Raw genomic sequence first — 8371 nt, forward strand, 5'->3', positions numbered from 1 at the left:
CATTGCACCTGTTAATCGCACAAAGTAACTGAGAATTTTGTACGCGAACGATAATATTCATATAGCAATAACTTTACGTGAAGTCCATTTGTTAAATGACAAAGAAAGCTTACTACAAATTCTACAAGTTTTTGCTTTACTCAACAAAATAATTGGGAATTGTGTTTTTCAATGTTGAGAGATTTTTAAATCCCAAGGCAATAAGGGCGACATTTAAATCTTTTAAAGAACAAGTTACATAAAGCAAAAGCTTATTAAAGACTAAAAATTTGTCCCTAGCCATTGTAATATTGCATATCGGAGAGTTCCAGGAATTCAAGTGTTACAGTATAATGTTTCTGTGTTCTAAGTGTTGACATACGTTTAAATTTCATTGATAATAAAGTTTTTGAGAAAATAAAACAGACTTGCTTTTTAACGAATGTATGCAGAATAGGCCAAATAGCATTTCTATGAAACGGTCCCATAAAAGCATACTCATAAGGGAACTTTAATGGTTTTCCTTATTTTACGTATATTTAAAGTAAAATTACGTATATTCGATAGAACAATATTTCTTAAATCAAGTGTTGTTCTAGCATAGACAATTCCTTTAAATTGACCCCGAGAGAACCGTAGAAGAAGAAAATTTTAATGAGCAGTTTTTAATAAACCTAGAAATTAACGGTAAATGAAAAGTTTTTCATTTTTTCAGAAAAAAATAGCGGTTGTTGTACACTTCAAAGTTTTGCAACTGCAAAAAATTAAATTTAAAAAATTAAAGTTAAAATTTAATATTTGTTATGAACTTTTTGTAGTCATAAAGAAAAGTTCAGTTTCTTTAAATTTTAAACTTTGAAACTTTTTTTTTTAATTCTTAATGCAAAAATATTTAATTGTTGTGAATATTTCTTTGTTTTTAACTGACGGAAGGAAGATCGATTCAACGCCTTTTTTGTAACTTGTTTATATATATTCTTATTAAGAAAACAGCGTTATTTATACTAAATCTGACATAGTTGACAATTATTCGTAACTAAAAATAAGATAATAATTACCAACTTCATACCATATATTAATTACTGTAAAAATACTTGACGTCATCGCGTGGTTTAATAAATGTTTATGACATAATAAAATGGAATTTTTTAATAATTTATTATATAATAATTTGTTTTTAAATTAAAATTTGTTAATAAAATTAAACTTTTTTACATTAAGAATTAATAAAATAAAAAAGTTTTAAAGAAAATCGAAAAAAATGAAACGAGGCTTTAAAGATATTTCAACTCAGATCGATTTTAAGCAGTTAAATTACACTGGTCAACAACGAATTTTTTCAGAAGTAACTTTATATCTTATTGTATTTTTTCTGCTGATTTCAAATCTGTTCTTTTTTTTTCTATCAAAAGAATTTTTTGAATTATTAAATATTTCTTAGTTTCATAAGTGTATTAGTTGTGTTTTATTGAAAATGTGTATTGTTCTTTGCACTTGCAGATTGATAAAATATATTTTTATTTCAGTTTTCCTTGTAAATTTGATATAAAACGAATAAAAAATTATCAAGATTTCCTGCAAATGCAAAAATAAATCAGACAGATTCTGTTACATTTGAGGCCAATTTACTACCGAACCCCAACAAAGAGCAATAGCACAAAGAAGCTGTATGGAATCCACTTCGAATGTCATTTATAGAATCAAGATAAACTATAGGGACCTCATTATGTGTGTTCAGACTGTTCAACTGGATTGCGAGATTGTTTTAAAAAAAAAGAAATCCTCAAAATCTACATGATTTCTTGGCTCCCTCCATATAATTGGAACAGCAAATGCCATTTGCTGTTCCAATTATATGGAGGGAGCCAAGAAATCATGTAGATTACTGCTTTTTTTGAATTGTAAACATCTCCGGCTTTTCTGGTAAGATTAAACAATGCAATACCCTGTTTTGGGTTTAGCTAGAAGACCATTAAGACATGACGAGTTGTTACCCATCCCCTGTCATCCAGATTATAATCTAGAGAATCACAACTACCGGTTATGTTGAGAAGATGAAAAAATAGAATATTCTGAAGATTTGCCCGGTCAATCATTATCAAATGATTCAGAGTCCAACAAACCAGAAGAAATTCTTGCATCCAGATTTTGAAAAAAAACAACCTACTAGAGCAAGATGTCAAGATATCATACTGCAGAAAAAGATATTTTGATTTTAAAGAGTTCTTCTCAGTGGATGATCTTTTGTGCTTTTGTCTTGATATTCCGGGACTCTTTTCTTTGATCGACCAGCCATTCAATTCTTTTGACTGGCGTCTTTTTATCAATTCTTCGCAAAGGAGTCTCAAAGCAGTTTTACTGCATAATTGTAATATATTGCCTTCTATACCCCTTTGGATATTCAGTTCATTTAAAAGAAACTTATGAAAATATGGAAATTTTAATGAAGGCAATTAAATAAGAAAGTCGAATTTGGTTCATTAGTGGAGATCTCAAAGCTATAGGAAAGCTGATGAGAATGTAGCCTGGATTTACAAGACACTGCTACTTCTTTTGTCTATGGCGTGGAAGAGATGTTAAACAACATTATTCGAAAACTGATGGGCAGCTTTGAGCAAGGCAATGGAAAAAAAATACTCTTCAGGCTTTCTGGATCTTACTTGGAAATTTTCAAAAGTTGTTGCAGCAAAGCTAAAAGAAGGAACTTAATTTAATTTTAGTTAATTCCTTCGTTTTTAATGTAAATATCTTTATGCATAGCTTTGTTTATTTGGGTATATATAACGAATTGTTTCAAATGTAATATGTAAATGAATATATTTTTTACGAGTAATTTTTAATAACATTATATTTTTCTACATACTGATATAATGCTAAAACTGATGACTCAGGAAAATTTAAAGTATGAATATTTTCAAAACTTCTGGTGAAAGAAAAAAAAAAGAACAGATTTGGTATCAGCGACAAAAATGCTATACGAAAAGTACGCATATATTTCTGAAGATTAAAAAAGTTGAAATTTGTTGAACTGTGTTATTAGAGCACCATTTTTTAAGGGTCTGCGTCTCGGATTCGTTTTCTCGAAATGAACCGGGAAAACCGTAGATAGACGAAAAATATCCCGGAAAAAAATAACCAGGAAATGTCCCGGAAATGACCCGGAAAAAAATAAGGAAAAAACTGTCCGGGATAATGTTATAAATCGGGACAATAATTTTGTCTCGGGATTTAAAAATTGTGTCCCGGAGATCATTGTCTCGTCTCATCTCGAATAAAAAAACAACGAGAAGCAGATGCTTACCATTTTTCTAGCGATTTCACAGTAAAAACTGTCCGGAATGGTTATGATCCATGAAGTTTTTGAAGTATTTCGAGAAATACTTAAATTTGATATATTTATTTATTTTGTTTGTTTTATAGTAAATTTCTCTTCAAATACAGTAAAGCTTTTAGAAAACATCATCTTGAACCTAATTATAGTATTTTCTCACTTTATTGCGGACACCTAGCATAAGCTTTTGGGCAACAGTTTTTCTAAAATTTTATGATGCCACACCCCAAATTCGGCGGATTTGTTTGATTTCTGTCGCAACTTTACTCTTCTTATGCCGTTCACTTTCATGTTTACCCAAAATTTATCAATTACTCGAAGTTTTAGCAAGTTTGCTGGATTTGTTTTTATTGGTATCAAAATTGACGCCATTTTGTTGATACCATCCGATTACGGTTTTTTAGAAATGGCAAGATGCAAGATTAGGCCAGATGACGGGCGGATCAGCATGCCTTCGGATCATTGGCATAATTTGCTTTTTTAAATATTCTTTCACATAAACGTCGGAGCTCATATTTACATTCGTGAAAAATGGCTGAGTTTTGAAACTACGAGAACAAATGGCTCACCAAGCCATAACCCAGCTGGCCTATACAGACGGATCCCGTACGGTATTGAACCGGGGATCTGGTATGGTTATCATCCGGGTTATGGCACTGGGAATCAGACGGGAACCGTACGGTTTTCGCGGGTGCTAACGCCACATATCGACTGTATTAGAATTTACCTCATGCGCGAAGTTTGAAATTGCCATTTTTTTCTGTGAAAGTTTTTGCGATATTTTGTTAATATTATATTTCTTTTACGCTTTAAAGTTGTTTCTTTTTCAAATAGTGGTATATATTTTTTTGCATATACTTTTCAAATATTTTGTTGCAGTTATCCGTTTTTAGATTACGATTGTCGGATAAGAACAATTTTTTTACTCTTTGACTATAGTAAAATCTTTTTGACGATAATTTTTTTACTAACAGTATTTTAGTTATTGCAGTTTCATTATAATGTTTTGGTTATTATTTATAGATAATTCTATGTTGATTTTTGCAAATTGATTGAAACATTAAGTTGAAAACACTGGTTTTGAGTTGTCTGAGATACTGTAATTACACTACGCGCGAAAGCAATTACAAAGGGTGGACATTGCGCAGTTTCCTTAAAATCCTATAAACATACTTTGAGCGGTATTTTTATGGACATATTTGAGTTGATTTGTAAAGTATAAATTGAAGGTGAATTTTTTGTGGATGGGAGTTTTTTATTAGAAGAGAAAATGTAGAGTTGAAACGTTGCGTTCGCCGCAAGAAAGCAACATATATGTTGTTAATAATTTTTACCGCATATAATTTATAAAATCTATCTTCATTTAATTTATAATAAATTTATTTTGATAATTGGGGAATATTTATAACCTAATAAGGTTTTATTACCCATATCCTTTTTTTATATTATTTTTTATTATATTATTATCTATTTATTGTTTGTTAATAAATTAATTTTATTAATTAACAGAAAAACATTTTGTAAAATTACGAAGATGTAAGTAACCTTACTATGAGTTCAGGAATTTTGAAAGAAGTATCATGCAATGAATCCGAGTTGTTGAATAATATTTTAGTGTTTAATTCTTCTAAATCATGTCCAATTGTCAAAAATACTTTGTTACCCGAGTCTTCTCCTAAAATTCCCAAAAATTAATGCTGGTCGGATGACAATATAAATTTACTTTTTACTAACTCTATCATTAGTTTAGAAGAATCTAGTGATAACATCGAATGGAAAGCTTATTTGCATGATGATTTAGAAAGTGATGATATTGATGGCAACAATTGCATAACAAAAGTGAATAAAAGTGTATCAAATGAGTTAAAGCAATGGACGATTGCATTTAACATATCTCATAGTGCTATAAATAATTTGCTTCAGAATTTTCAAAAATCAAATTTATGTTTGCATAAAGATGCTAGAACACTTCTTAGAACTGATCGAAACATTATTATTGCTTCTGTAGCTGATGGTGAATATTCTTATATAGGATTAAAAAACTGGTTTGCTCCTAAATAATTCTTCAATTTCATCTGATATTATACAGCTTACAACTCACATAAATACTTATGGTATTCCTTCATTTAACAGCTCAAACATTTCTCTCTGGCCAATTCTTGGTTCGAATGTAGAACTTGAAGGTAACAATGTCTTTTCTAGTTCTTGTCAGTAATGGTGGAGGCAGCTTGACACAATTTATCAAGCAAAACATGACCTATTTAATGACATTTAAGCAAGCGCGACAGTATAACTTGACTGGCCAACAAAGCAAAATTAAATTTTAAGCACTACCACACTTTCAGATTTTGTTTAGTAAGTATTTTGTTTAGTAAGTATTCACTTCAAATTTGTACACCCACATTTAACAGCAACATGTTAATCATGAGTTATTTACTTAGATCACAACATTTAGCCTAGAAAAGTAAAAAACTTGCTGGTGTAATAATGATAATAATAATTTACCATGTATACTGCGGCATCAACATAATTGTTTTATATGTATTTAGGTACTGCTAAACAAAACTTTGCCACTAAGGACACAACCAAGGAGATGCTTGAGAAGGAACTTTCAACGTGGTTTGGAAATTCACGGGACCGTGGGGAAGGGAGCCCGAAAACCGAAAGGGAAGAATGCAACAGAAGTCAATGTAAAGATACAAGTTCCTGATGATGCAGTTACAAATGTTAAACAGTGAACAATGTTTTGTGATCTAGCATCAGTTAAGAGTTTACAAACTGTTTGCCATTGTCTAAGTTATGATTGATTGAAAATAGTACTCAATGTGATCTGTTTTTCAAGCACTGTATACATTATACTGGTTTGTCCAACCTGTAAATATATTTTGCCTTTAGGCACATATGATCTGATTTCAAATACTCTTATTTGTTTAATTCAGTTATGAGCGTTGAACAACTAGTTAACTACTTGTTATTACTTTGAAAAAAATAAAAACAAAAACAGATCAAATATTTTACCAGATTATCCAATTATATTCAAAATAAATCGAGCAAGAAGAAAAACGGATATTATTTGCTAAGCTTTTCAGTTATTTCATAAGTCGTCACAGAAAGGTTCGGTGGCTAGAAAAACTTAATTTTACCATAATCTTCTATGTTTTTGATACGAACAAGTTTGCATCAGTTCAATAAAAAGAATTATTTTTTAAGATATAATTTTAAGATTGCTTTTTTTTTCTCATGAGTTTCGTATTATCGAGTATCTTGAAGAGGATGGCTGTGAGATTCAATTCAGCAATGAGGTTATCTATTTGCACCATTTATTTGCACTTTTTTTTGAAACCATAATTAATAAAAAAAACTTTTTTTAAAAAAATTTTTTATTATGTTTATAATTACCTATTCAAATCTCATTAGGTATGTGCTGGTTATAAAAGAGAGATGAGAGATATAAAATTCGTTTTATGAAGCGTGATGCTTCAAAACTAAATGAAAGTTAGGGCTAAAAAATGTTAGAAAATTTTCGTTAATAACCCCCTGGTTTAAAGTATAAGCTTTTAAATAATAATTCCAAATTATTTAAACATTCATTTTAAAAGAAGCGCTTCCATACCCTTTTGTTATTATATAGCGATATTATCCAAACCTCTCGTTCACTGCAACCCCCTCTATTCTCCCTATTATTGAGACTTAAAGCAAAAACAAAAAGAAATTGGAATAATTGTTCAGTTACATACTTTTAACAAATTTTTTAATTTCTTTCTTCAGTTTTAGTTTTGAAGGCGAAATTAGATTTCCTCGTTCAAATTGGAATTTTAAACAGAATTCTATTAGTTAAAACCAAGCACAATGATTTCGTTGCCAACAATCAAGAATTTATTCTCTCTGTTGTTAAGGTGGAGTTTTTGGACAAGTAAAGATCATTTCTTTACTTTTTTCATATGCTGAATAAAATATACAATAAATAAACTTAACATAGTTTAGTGCAAAAAAAAAAAAGTCTTGCAAATATGGACGGTAGTTTTTTTTCTATGAAAACGACTTTTCAACACAAATGACATTTTTTCAATAAAAGTATACTTTTGCTAGTAAATTAATCATGCATAACATTTAAATTGGTTTCAGATTTGTTTTTAATGTTGTTGCTAGAGATAAAAGGATCCATTTTAACTTTGGAAGAAAACAATTTATCTTCTCAATAAGTCATTTTTATTTTCTAAACTTCTGTTAAGTCACTATTAGGCTTAAGATGTTCTAAACCATTTCAACAGAGCACTTTATTTGTCTTGAAATCTCTCGATACCACTGTTTTTGAGTTGCTGAATTAGATTTAAAAAGAATTTTCTCTTTCTGTCCATAATATTACATTTAATTGTTAACAATATTATACTTAATATTCTATTTTAGATCCGTCGTACTTTTGTTTTCATATGTTAATATCAACACAATATTTTGCATTAGTGTATTTCATGTAATACAGTTCTCAAAGAATTTGACCCTAACTAATGTTTTATTGGACTGAATCGTTAAAAAAGTGTCGTCTCCCGGTTGCCAGTTATGCTAAGCTACGCTACTGACATAGAACTCATGTTAAACTTGCCATTATAAATATACAGAATAATATTGTTTAAAACTAGAGTACAATACATGTTTAAAAAGCAATAAAAGTTTGTAAAATTTTAAAATTAAGGAGCATTACTATGGTGTATTTATCATCATTTCCATCAATGTTTATTTTAAAATCTTATTGAACACAATAATAAACTACGATAAATTTGTGTAACAACAATAAACATCAAAATTATCATTTAAAATACCTTTTTGATAAATATGATCTCTATTGCATCGGTTTAACAAGATTACTGCAAATTTTGGGTGTTACTCTTCTCCAAATGGTATCTAATTCTTGTTTAAGTTACTTATTGAACTAATTTGAGCTTTGACTCATCAATTGTTGTTCCAAACCAAAATAAATTTAGTTGGACTAAAATCTGGTAGTTGAGCTGGCTGGGGAATTAAATCTGAATTTTTTTCTGAGCGAGCTGTGTGCCCAGGCTCTAA

The 8371-nt window shown here is 29.6% G+C and overlaps 1 long non-coding RNA gene across 1 annotated transcript; it reads left to right on the forward strand.

Annotated features, from left to right (window-relative positions):
* Positions 1-1200: 1200 nt before the first annotated feature.
* LOC149884114 (uncharacterized) lies at positions 1201-2812 on the forward strand. The gene is made up of 2 exons (XR_016456050.1): positions 1201-1324; positions 1506-2812. It is a non-coding gene; the product is annotated as an uncharacterized LOC149884114 (long non-coding RNA).
* The last annotated feature ends 5559 nt before the right edge of the window (positions 2813-8371 follow it).

Source organism: Hydra viridissima, unplaced genomic scaffold, assembly GCF_058129835.1.
Source record: "Hydra viridissima isolate aposymbiotic clone 2 unplaced genomic scaffold, HvirCarnegie_v1 scaffold_9, whole genome shotgun sequence".
Classification (NCBI taxonomy): Eukaryota; Metazoa; Cnidaria; class Hydrozoa; order Anthoathecata; family Hydridae; genus Hydra; species Hydra viridissima.